The 12,062-nt window shown below is 38.2% G+C and overlaps 1 protein-coding gene across 2 annotated transcripts in view; it reads right to left on the reverse strand.

Moving 5' to 3' along the window:
• The window catches only part of LOC110963639 (sodium/calcium exchanger 2-like), a 219,388-nt gene that overhangs the window by 79,026 nt on the left and 128,300 nt on the right, over positions 1-12,062 (reverse strand). Inside the window, exon 3 of one of the 2 annotated variants that reach the window (XM_051958170.1) lies at positions 3,058-3,120. The exons of the other annotated variant lie outside the window; for it this stretch is intronic. The gene's annotated coding sequence lies outside the window, so the exon portion shown is untranslated. The remainder of the gene's footprint in view (positions 1-3,057; positions 3,121-12,062) is intronic. 2 annotated transcript variants of the gene reach the window in all.

Genomic DNA, 12,062 nt, shown 5'->3' on the forward strand with positions numbered 1-12,062 from the left:
GAACACTACATCAGCTGCTTGTTGACGATCACATGACTGTGATCCTACTACAAATCCACCACTGAGGACTGATCTGTTGGAAATGTTACAAAGAACAGCTGATTAAATTGTGGGGGTGTTTCCTCGTCCCATCAATTCCCTCCATCTGCTACATATTTAGGTCACATGACTCGGTATCCGTAGATAACTTACACACACGTAACACACGCCTGTGCTCAGCAAAAGATCATTTTTTATTAAAGTCTTAATTCGTCGGAAATGATACATCGACTGAAACATCGAGTGCTTTTCTTGTTCCTCGAGACACCAACAGCTGAAACCAGATTCCTTGCTTGCTGTGTGGCCATTAAAGCTGATTCTGATCAACACCTCCTGTTACACACCTGCAACCACTAAACGCTGTAAAAATGGATTTTCCCCATGTGGGACCTTTGAAGTCCTGGAGGCTGCAAGATGGAGCCAGAACATATAACCCACAAATGCTCGATTAGACTGAGATCTGGGCAATCTGGACCTTTAAACTCACACGTCATGTTCCACAAATCGATTCTGAACCATGTTTGCAGCGTGGCGGGAAGTTTTATCCTGCTGGAAGGGGTCTTCAGGGAAATACTGCCACTATGAAGGGTAAAATCAATCAGGAAGCATGTTCAGGTGTCAAAGTAACGTCCACATGAATGCAGAATGCTGCTCAGAGCATCACACTGGTGCCATCAGTTCACCAGGTAAGCAACGGCTCTTCTGTCGCTGCGTGGTCCAGTTTTAACGCTTGTAGGAGCTTTCAGTGGATCTCTGACCAGTCTGCAGCTACAAAACAAACTGTGAAGCTCTGTGTGCTCTGACATCGTCCTACCACAGCAGCACAGAGGTTTGTTTGCTAGCAGCTGCTGTGTGGCAAACCACAAAGCATCAGGAACCACCAGTCATACATCCGGTTCAGTGTTTATCCGTCCTTGGACCGCTTCGTACCACGAAAACCCCAAAACTCCTGCTGCTCTGGAGATGTTCTGACCCACTTCCGGCCACTAAGATCTTCACGCTGCTCATATTTCCTGCTTCATCCATCATTTATAAGAACTGACCGTTCACCTGCTGCAAACAGATAATCTATAACACTCCCTTCAGCTGTCAGTGGTCGTAATGTTGTGGCTGATCAGTGTGTAAAACCACTGAAGGCAACACACACACACACACACACACTCTAACGACCCCCAGCAGCCCCATTCATCACCACTTGGCCAGGTTGCCGTAGGATACAGCTAATGAGCCATCACGTTTGCTGTTACCCACAATGCATTGCGCCGCATCGGCCCTTCCAGCCTCCACACTCCGAGTCACGCGTTTCTCTCGTGCACGCTCCCATGATAACTATCGAATTAAACTGATTCAGGCACGCTTCACTTTTCTCTAAATCACAAAATTGTGTGACATGAAAGAAACCTCAAACCGCTGTGGGACGCTTGAAGCAACATTTGAAACGTTTCTGTGCATTTCCGGTCACTGAACGTCTGGTAGAGTTGGTCCATTCATCTCCATTAGGGTGAGAAACATGCATTAAAGTGTAATGGCCTCCTGCAGGTAGAGAACACAGCCTCACTCATGATTCCATCTATGAAACCAGCTGAACGTACGGTTTCTCTTCTGTCTCTGCATCAGGTTTAACTCAGAGGTTTCCCTGTAGATGTCTGAAAAAAACTCACATCTCACATTTTTGCTGGTGATGAAACAACCTGAACAAGAAGGAGTCTTTGTCAGTGGCGTTCAAGGTGGTAAAGCCGATCCAAAAAGAGAAAATCAACACTCATGGTGCCATAAAACCACATGAAGTTTATCCTCATGGACAAGAGATTTAAATCAGGAGTGTCAAAGTCATTTTAGTTCAGCGGCATACAGGCCAAAGTGATCTGAAGTGACCACAGCATAATGATCTATAAATAACCGCAACTCCAAATTGCCCAAAATGTCTCATATTTTCTGTAATGACTCAAAAATTTTGAGTCATTTTTAACTGTTTCTAACTAAATTTAGATAATTTTCAGTTAAGGTTTGAGGTTTTTCATGACATTAAGCTAATTTTGTGTCTTTTTGAACAATCCAATGTTACTTTGGACAAGATTTAAGTTATTTAACATTCCGACTGTCTTCATTTAAGGGCACCAAAAAACATTGTTTCCCTGTCTGAAAAAAATCCAAAAATTCAGCAAAAAAATTCCCCAAATTTCTAAAAATGTGGAAAACCTTCACGAAGAAAATTACAGTAATTCCTTAAAAGTTTTATGTAAAAAAAATCCTTCAAATTTGGCCAGAAAGTTCTTGCCAATATTTTCAAAAAATGAATAAAAATCTTCCCAAAAATACTAAAAATATCTGAAGTGATTACATATATATCAGTAAAACTTCTATTTTCTTCAAGAACATTCACAAAAAAAGAATCCAGTGAAATTTGTTGGATTTTGGTTGACTATTATGTGAATGTTCTTGAAGAAATATTTTTAAGATTTCTTTTTTCCACCACAAAATTTCAAAGATTTCCCAAAAATATTGAAAATGTGGACATCAAAAGTTCTTTCTACAGATGGTTAACGGAGTAGAGAGGAAAACACTTATTTTCACATAAAAAAAAACTAAACACAACTTTCTGCACTGATTTCTGTTTTAATGTTACGTGGCTCTGAAAGTTGCCCACACTGTGCTACGTTAGCATTAGCTTCCAATGCTAACAACACCTTCTAACAAAACTGACCAAACACCGCTTTGAACTATATCAACGCACATTTGTCGACTTGCTCTAATAAGGACGTGATTTTTCTTGAGGAATAAACAGAATTTAGCCTCCACGATGAGCTGAAACACTCTCCTGCTCCTATAATTTCACAGTTGATGAACTCTGTACGGCGACGACACGCTGAAAGTGACCCAGCAGAGACCGTTAACCATCAGAACATCCACTCTCACAGCTCCGAGGCTCTTCGCTGCTGCTCCTCTCCTTCGCCCAATTACTGAAACTCCCCAGAGAGCAGAATAAAAACAGTAAGACAGGGAATGAGGTGAACTCACCACTAGTCTCAGGTGCTCCTTCTTCAACTCTTGATCCACATAGAGCTCCTACTCAGTGGCAGGCTGCAGACACACAGAGCAAAACATTTCACTTTCCTTGCTCTTTTAAACATTTTTGAGGCAACAATGGCTAAAGCATCTTCAGAACTGTTTTCCACTGCAGAGGAGAGGGTGGTAAGAAGAGCCACCCTTTGTTTATAGAAACCCATGAAAAAATATTTCTGAAGAGGAATCCATGGAGTAAGAGGTGAGCACATTTTAGTTCACCCTCCTGTTGTCCTCATTTATGGGCTGAAAAAATATTGTTTCCTTGTCTGAAAAAAAATCTAAAAATTCTGCAAAAAAAATCCCCAAATTTCTGAAAATTTGCAAAACCTTCAGGAAGAAAATTCCAATAATTCCTTAAAAGTTTCCCTTATAATTTTTTATTTTAAAAAATCCCCCAAATGTGGCAAGAAAATTCTTGTAAATATTTTTTAAAAATGAGTTAAAATCTTCAAAAAAAATCCTAAAAATATCTAAAGTGATTCCATATACAGTAAAACTTCTAATATTGTCTTAAGAACATCCACTAAAAAAATCAACCAAAATCCAGTGAAATTTATTTTTTTTAGTGAATGTTCTTAAGAAACATTTTTAACATTTCTTTTCTTTCCGCTACAAAATGTTTAAAATTTCCCAAAAATGTTGAAAATGTGGACATCAGAAGTTTCACTGTGAAATTTTTTTTTTTTCCACATTTTCAAACTTTAAAACGGGTAAATTTTGACCCGCAGGATGACACGAGGGTTAACAAACAGATTTTTGCAGCTTAAAGTAAATATTTCATGTTTATGGTTTCATTTGTGTTGTTAATGAGACACCTGAAACTATTGTTAGTCCATTAGTAAGCTACAATGTGAGGCTACAGTGTTAGCATGAAGTTAGCTCTAAACTGCCTGATGATGTACTTTAGTTCAAATGGTGACAGTGGGGTTAGTTCAGCCACTGGCTCCCACCTACAGTTATTACTAAATAATTACATTACTGTAAAGTTTGTAAAGGTGACAGTAAAAATTGTTAATTTTGAACTTGATTTTGTTCCAAAATTTGTCATCTGTGTTCATTATTGAAGGAAACGATCCATTAAAGTTGAACATTTTATATTTAAATATAATTTTTAAGAGGTCATTTGGTGTTGAATTTGTCTTGCTTTGATATAGCATTATAGGACGTGTCAAATTCTCCATTTTACTTCAGCATAATTGGTGGCACAATTTATCCCGACATATTTTCTTCAAAGGCTCAATTTACCCCAAGCTGAGACAAAAAAAAAAAAAAAAAAAACGTTTTGTTTTGGAAAGTCATATTTTAAAATCAGTTCATTTTTAGATCCAGACTGATTATTCCCAGGGATGCCCCACATCCTGAAGTATGCGTACTTTTATTTTTAGACATTAATGCCATGCCTCCACTGTAATGACACCTGACTCATTTTAACCAACTCCTCCCTACTACATGTGAGCTTGACATTTGTACTCTGCTCGACTTCTTCAGCCAAAACAACAACGACCTATGTTCCCCTGCTCCCACCACTAAACCTGAGCTTTATGTTCAGCACACACTCAGTATGTTTTGTACGTTCTGTATTGTTGAGGAAGCACAGCGAGGTCGAGAGTTTGAGGAAGCAGAGAGACGCACTGGAGACTCAGAGGACTTTGGTCGTGAGGAAGATATCAGGAGAAGTGACACCGACAGAGCAGCAGTTCATGTAAGCATCAGTTCTGAGGATTCTCTCTGATCTTTGGGTAAATATTGTAGTTGGGAGAAGGTCAGATTTAGATTACAGACCAACATGGAGACAATTCATCTGCTTGGTGATGTCAGAATAGACAATATCTCCATCTATACTTGCAGCGTCTACCTGTCAAAAGCCCACTATGACCTTAGAAAGGGGAAAGAGTAACTTTTCCTTCACATATATGACCATCAACATTCTCATAACAAAGAATAAAACACTCAAAAGACAGTTTATGTTCCCAGGTGTCTGCATTTGTGTATCACAGGACTCACTGGGTAAAGACAGCAGTTCTTCCACCACAAAACACAAGCTTGGATATGGAGCACAGTCATGAGCTCAAGGACGGAGACGAACAGACAGATGGAGAGAAAAATGAGGGTTTAAGGAAGAGTGTGCGGCAGAGATATAGGTCACTGATCAGGTCTCATTTGTGTAGATGTCAGTTAATTAGGTGCGCTACCGTCCCTGGAGATGGGTCACAGATAATGAGCACAAACATTATTACACACTCTAGATGTAGTGTGGGATAATGTTTGTGCACGCATGTGCGGTATTTTTCCACCGGCGGGTCACATGACAGACGAGGAAAAACACAAGTGGACCTGAATTATTGGGATGATTTTATAACATGCTCGCTGCACTATTTGTGCTTTATAACGCACAAACTGACTCTAACTTCAAATAAAAGTCAGTTTTAAGGAGCTGAGAGGTAAAAGTGAAGAAGTCTCATGAGTTTTAGTGTCTATAATGAGTCTCACAGGTTTCTCCACACAATCAGTGGAGCTTCAGTGCAATTCAGCTGGACTTGAGAGATAGAATGTCTTCAAGAACCTTAAAGAGACGTCCATCTGGTCCAGGTTCTTGATGACTTTCTAGCATTAAAACTGCTTCTAACTTCAGATAAAAGTCAGTCTTTAGGAAGCTGAGAGGTAAAAGTGAAGAAGTCTCATGAGTTTTAGTGTCTATAAAAAGCCTCACAAGTTTCTCCACACAATCATAGGAGCTTCAGTGCAATTCACCCGGACTTCAGAGTTGGACATTCCACCTCCCAAGTCCGGTTGATTTCTACTAAAGACCCTACGATTACCTGGAAGATTGAGCTTCTGGAAGATTGAGCTTCTACAAAGACTTAGATACTAAATTCAAGAAATTAAGACATTGGGCACAGTCCAACACCAAAACGTGCTTTAAGGTGCAAATCGTGTCTCATAAGGAATGCGTATTTCTGGTCTTTTCTTTTCTTCGTTGCATCCTCTTTAGTTTTCCACATGTAAAGAGCATCAAGGACAAAAATCTTTCCTGATCTGGCCTGTACTCATCAGAGTAGACAGCAACTCTTTAGAGATAATGTTATCTACCAAAGAACGACTAGAACTGGGTAGAAGAATTTTAGTGTTATCTACAACAACACACTGAGAAGTAAAAACTACATATGCCACATATAACCTCGAATTTCCACATAACACGATAGCGCCGCGCTCTTGAATCGTACTGTGCAGCATTTAGAACCCATTTTCTTCTATCAGACAATTTCCACTGCACGCGCTTCTAACCTCCTCAGTTAGCCTTATAAAGCCAGACTTATCTCCACTGAGCTCTCAGTGCTGTAGACTGGCCCGCCTGCTCCGTATTATCATGAGGCCACCGCAGTTTCTTACTGTTTTATGGTTACCCAAATCTTTGAGTCTTTTCTAACCTCAAGAACTGTTCCTGTAGAACGTCTTTAAGAGATAAAAACATACCTACTCTGCCACAGAAATTCTGCTCTGTCCTCATCTAGTAGTGGTCTTCAAATATTATAATCAACAATGTAAAAGTCACCATATTGATCAAAATAACAAACCTTCCATGGTTCTATTCGGAATGTGCTCAAAGAAAACCATGGTGGAAACTGTTGGATCATTCACCAAAACAGAAGAAAAAAGAGGCTGAAAGGACTTGATCCTTGTCCTAGTTTCATTTGTCAGAATGTGCTGCTCCTCAACAAAGAAGACAGTTTCCAGTTTTAAAGTCACACAGTGGAACATTTTCAAGGTTATCAGCAGGAATCTCCCTCAAACTGCCAACAAAGTGTCATTAAAGTTAAAAAGTAAGGGTGGATAGTGTTCAGTCCCAGGTGGAGACAGCTGCAGAACATAACCTTCAAACACATTCTGAATGTAAGAACAAATGTATTTCATGGTGCCTGGTAATTCAATAAAAGCAGATAAAAAAAATCCAATTTGTTCATTTAAATTACTTTCTTTCTTTCCTTCTGATTGACAAACAATATTCCTGCCTTCAGTGTTTACATCCTTTATTTCCATTTGAAAGCCTGTAAATAAGATGTGGTCTAATAAATCCCAACTGAACACTCCACCAAACAGCTAAATTAAATATAAAGGTACTAACAGACCCGCCGAGTAGAATATGTTAGAGGTAGAGAAGTTACTCAGCTCATTCAGGAACAGAAAATCAAGACACACGGTGCCATATAACCGGACGATGTTTACCCTCGTAAACAAGGGGAGTCCAATTAAACAGTCACAGTGTTTAAAATACACATTTTTAAAGAGATAAGTGAATTGTACTATAAACTGGTTGTATTTAACTGTTGCAAATTAATAGAATTGAAGGGAAAAAACACACAGACACTGCTGGGGAAGTAAATATATCTACATAATCACCAGTTTACTCACCATTATTTTGTTTTTGTTCAACATATTTTACCCCTGAACCCCCAAATCACTGTTATGTCACATTTCTATCCTATTGTTTATCAGGTAGAAACAGAAAAAAAAACTTTCCAACAGTCATGAACTAATCGTGTGTGATGTCCAGTTCAATCAGGACAATTAATTTAATCTAAGTTTCAAATAGTTTATAAAAATCCCTTTAATCTACTTGTCTGATTTCAAAATGTATAAAAATACTGCAAAATTTACATTAGATTGTGTACAAAAAGACAGATAAAAGACAAATAATCTTCCTGGCTGCGTATTCACATCGTCCATTTCCATTTGAAAGCCTCTAATTATGATGTGGTCGCATAAATCCCAACTCAACACTCCATTAAAGAGCTGAATTGAATATAAGACAGTAACAGACACACTGACTACAATACATTAGCGTTAAAGAAGTCGTTTCCAGGCTGAGCTTTAAGCATTAGATGTAAGATAAGGTCTTAACCTCTATTATGAGGCCGATGGAGCTTCTTCTTCAGCTGATCGGGGAGATGACCTCCTGCTCTGGAAGGTCAGCTCATCCGAGAGCATCGAGCTTCACACAATAGAGGACGCCGCTGCTGCAAGCACACACTGTTTATACGACTACATTAAAGCCCGAGCTGCAGTTTGTCTCTTATATTAAATAAGTGAACGTTTATGTGCCGCTTCATGGCCAGAGAGAATCCACAACCACAGCTGCTGTGAAAACCAGAAGCAGACGGAGTTTAGGAGAAAATGGAACCCCAAAGGAAAATCACACCTTAAATTATGCAAATTGTTAATGATTCAGAGTTCATATTATTGTATTTTGTGTATTTGTTCTGTTATTTGAGGTCAAATCGAATCGAATATAAAACATCTGAATCATTTTGTACCAAAAAAAGCATACAAGAAGTCTAACTTCACACAAAATACTGTTTACATATTCAGTTGGGAGGTTGGCTGCTAAATTGTGAGGTGTCCAAACTGAGTTTTATATAACTTCTGTAATATTTTATGGTCGAGGTTTTAGTGGCAAAGTGTTCTAACCCATAACTCAGACATAGCGTTACAGTGGAATGTTAGATCATTCTTGAAAACACAAAACTTTGAACCCATTTTTCTCAAAAACTACAGAAAGTGGGTCAGATCACTGCTTCCAAACCCTTCATTTAATGAAATAATGTGATAAAACAGACGTAAGAGTTTCAGGCTGAGTAGTCTGGCTCAACAGATGTAGGTATCGGTAGAAATCCACCATTTCTGCCACATATTTCACCAGCTTTCTTCTACTACTTTCTTCTGTTACTGTTTTCAAAATCCACTTCACTACAGAAAACACCAACAACCTTCGAGCACCAACTGAAAATGGGAAGTTTAGATGAAGATTTGTTCCCTGCAATTAGGCGAACTGCTTGGTTTGTTTCGGGAAATCAACCGATTTGCTGACGACACTTGCTTTTCTGCATGCAAGTTCAACCTAAACAACTGCACCCAACAATATTTTGCAGGGTTTTAAGAAATACAGACAAGCCGGGGTGTTTTTAAAGTGTAGATGATTAACTTTTGAGGTGCGTCTGATCACTCTGCAGCACTGTGAAGATAAATATGGATATGTGAGATCGAATAAAGAAGAGACACATTAAATCTCCACCTGCAGGTCAGAATGAGATCTTAAAACTGCACCAAGAATTCACATTTTTACTTTTACCTCATCAAACAATCACAAGTGTTAACTGAAGAATGTTTAAAACAATAAATCAGCAGTCATGTGTCCATAAACTGCAAAGTAAATCTGAAGTAAACTTTCAAATTTGTGCTTTTGAATCTGTTGCCAAAGAGGAAAAAGTTTGTAAATCTATTACTTTCGTATCTGACGTAAAGGTCTCGACTAAAGGTTGACGTCTGGTACATTTATCACGAGTAAAGATGGCAAAGTTCGTAATCAGAAACAGTCCTTCGTAGATCCGTCTCTCTAATCACGGTGATCTTTCATCCTGCAGAGCTCCATCTTTCCTTTACTACAGTTAATACGGTGCAGTTTGCATCTCGCAGCCTTTAAAGGTCGAGTCAAACAAAAAACATTCCAAAATAGCACCCAATAAACCGTCCATATAAGCTCCACTCCAAACAGTATGAAGTTCAAGGACCAATCCATCAAAACTGATCTTCTAATCAGCCTCGGTGTTGGTCGCCGTGGCAACAGAGGCTCTACATGTCCCGACCCGTCCAGACACAAAATGATATTACAGTTCAGAGACTCGGGGGTTGCGGCTGCTCTAAATAGACACGAGTGGTTTGTTTGTGGGAGATGAGGCATGAAGTGATGGAGGACTTTCAGAGACTCCTTCTCTCTCCAGGGAAGTTTTTACTGAGAGTCTCAGACATGTTCAGAATCACAATCAGCTTTATTACCATCCAGGTTCATGAATACGAGGAATGTGTCAGCGCTGCCAAGGAGACAAGACTTAAAGACGGATAAAAATGTTTTAAAAAAGCATGTGTTTGGAGTCAATAAACAGGAAGTACAGCAAATCTGAGAGATAATAATTAGTAAAAAGTAATAGAAATGTTGCTAATGTGCAGGAAAGTGCAAATTAATCACCTGAGAATGAGCAAGGTTACATAGTAGATGGTAAAAATAACTTGAGACATGCAAAGGATAATATTAATAATCATATTTTAATAGCTGTGTGCCTCTTTTCACTTAAACCGAACCTGATTGTTTTATTATGCAACATGTAAAGCAAAATGCACTGAAATTTCAGTCATTCCAGTGTTTGTTCTCTGCACGTTCTTCGTCCCTATTTGCTCCAGTGAGTAAACTACATTTCCCAGAGTGCCTTTCAACACTAAAGAACATGCCTGGACCACTGACTGTATATAAAAGATGGACATGTGAAACCTCAAACCTGCATTCTCTCCAGCAGCCAGTAGGGGGCGACTACTCCGGCTGCAAGACAAGTCATATTTTATCGAAGTTTATGAGACATTTATGCTACTTCTCAATGGATTTATCACCTCAGTTAAGATTTTTCTAATGAGTTTATGGTCTTGATTGATAGCTGTAAGTCTTCTTCAATACAACCTGATGTTTATTTTGCAAATTATTGTCCCATTCAGTAAAACTGGCGATAAACCACTTCCGCTTAATGCTTCTACTGTAAAATGTGAATGAAACATACACCGCAATGAACATTTTTCAAGTTTTTAATGGTGATTTTTGGAAAATTTGGGGTGGGTTTTTTTTCACATTTTTCCTGTGTTGTTAAAATGCAGGTTATCCCTAAAAATACAGCCAAAAAAAACCTGCATTTCACTTATTATTTTTATTCTTTTACAGTGCTTGACTGTAAAATCACACAGTTTTATTACAATTAAATCATGAAAAAACACAGTATTTCACTGATATCTGTCGTTCTTTCATAGAAAAATAACAGCAATCAAAAACCCAAAAACGATGAATAACTTTTTGAACGGTTATTTTACAGATTTTACATTTTTTCTCTGAATTGCAGATAGTAAAATAATTATTTTATACCAAAAATTCAAAATTGAAAACTCAGTGTGTCAAAAATGAACCAAAGCTTCACAAAACGGCACAAAGTATTGAACTCTTTTCTGTATATTTACAATTTTACAACACCTGAAGGATATATCACCACCGTCTACATCGAGAAAACATTAAAACACTTTAAAGTTTTAAAACGACTCCCCATATTGACTCTATCTCTCATTTACTTTTCAATTTTAGTTCCTGCTTCCTACCTCAGGGTTTAACTGCCACAATGAAAGTTGTCTAAAAGCAATAAATAAAATGAGAAAATCAATTAAAGGAGATCTGCTGGGTAAGAAGCTATGACTCTCATCGATGCTCGCAGCAGCTCTTCTACCGGAGCAACGAAGGTCATTCATCTGCTAATTAGAAAAAGCTGCAGCCGCTGCAGTTCTGTTGGAGTTTTGTTGAAGTGCAGTTTTAAACACTTCAGCAGGGTTCAGTCTGTATCTCCAATCAGAGCTAATGCATAAATATTAGAGTCTGTAGGTAGAATATAGACAAATGCTTTGATGAAGATGCAAAACACAAGAGAGATGAAAGTCTGTAGATGATAATGATGAGTAGCAGACTTTGAGAAGCCTTTTAAAATATATTTCTGGCTATCAGACAATATTGTAGAATCAAAACAGAAAAGAGACAGTAATTACTGTAACTGTTATTCATCATGTGAGATACAGAAAAAAACAGTTTGAAACAGTTTAAAACCTACAATTAAAATGGCAAAAATCTGACACAGCAAGAACTGTAACTGAGAGGGTTTAGTGCAGGTTTAGCTCTTGTTCATGAACATTTTTCGGGACGTTTTAATCAAAAACAAATCACTTTAATTCCTTACTTATTGATTCCCTTCGAGAACAAGATGATATGACTCACAGGACAGCGTTGACATCATGAATGGCCGTGTACAAACCTCGTGAAAGAAAACTAGCAAAATGGAAAAGACGTGTTTTGTCTACCAAAAAAACAAAACAAAAAACTTTCA

This window comes from Acanthochromis polyacanthus, chromosome 13 (genome assembly GCF_021347895.1).
Source record: "Acanthochromis polyacanthus isolate Apoly-LR-REF ecotype Palm Island chromosome 13, KAUST_Apoly_ChrSc, whole genome shotgun sequence".
NCBI lineage: Eukaryota > Metazoa > Chordata > Actinopteri > Pomacentridae > Acanthochromis > Acanthochromis polyacanthus.